The sequence below is a fragment of the Eublepharis macularius genome, chromosome 19 (genome assembly GCF_028583425.1).
Source record: "Eublepharis macularius isolate TG4126 chromosome 19, MPM_Emac_v1.0, whole genome shotgun sequence".
Taxonomy (NCBI): domain Eukaryota; kingdom Metazoa; phylum Chordata; class Lepidosauria; order Squamata; family Eublepharidae; genus Eublepharis; species Eublepharis macularius.
Genome location: NC_072808.1, coordinates 617650 through 618209, shown reverse-complemented (window position 1 = coordinate 618209; position 560 = coordinate 617650).

Below are 560 nucleotides of genomic sequence, written 5' to 3'. Positions count from 1 at the left end.
TGTTGTGTGCAGCATTTTAAGGGAGTAGGAAAGAACACTGTGGGATTTTATCCACAAAAAGAGCGGGGGTGGGGTAAGTGGGCAACTATCTTCTCTGGTCTGTTGGAAGCAGTTGCAATGGGGGAGAAAGGGCTGCTTAAATCCAGCTGTTTTGCTCCACTAAAATGTGTAGATTGCTTCTAAGAAGGGGGTGGATACGGCCCAGATTGCGAATGGCTGCTGCAGTAATTCTGTTTCATGTTGAATATTACAGTTGCTGTCTTAACAGCAAGTTTTATTCTGCTAACTGTTCGTCACCAGCCTTGGAATGCCACCTAGTAGCTGGTGATTTTCTTCTGGAATCACTCTGAAGGCATGGAACAAATACATTCAGAATTATTATTAAAATTGCTACAGAGCCAGTGGAGTGGGTCGAGTGTCGTATGAGGAGATTCAAGTCGGACCCACCCCCCTCTGCCATGGAAGCTTGCGGGGTGACCTGGGGGCAGCCACACAAGTTCAGCCTAACCTTCCTCACAGGGTTGTCGTAAGGATAAAATCGAGAGAGCAATGCACAACAC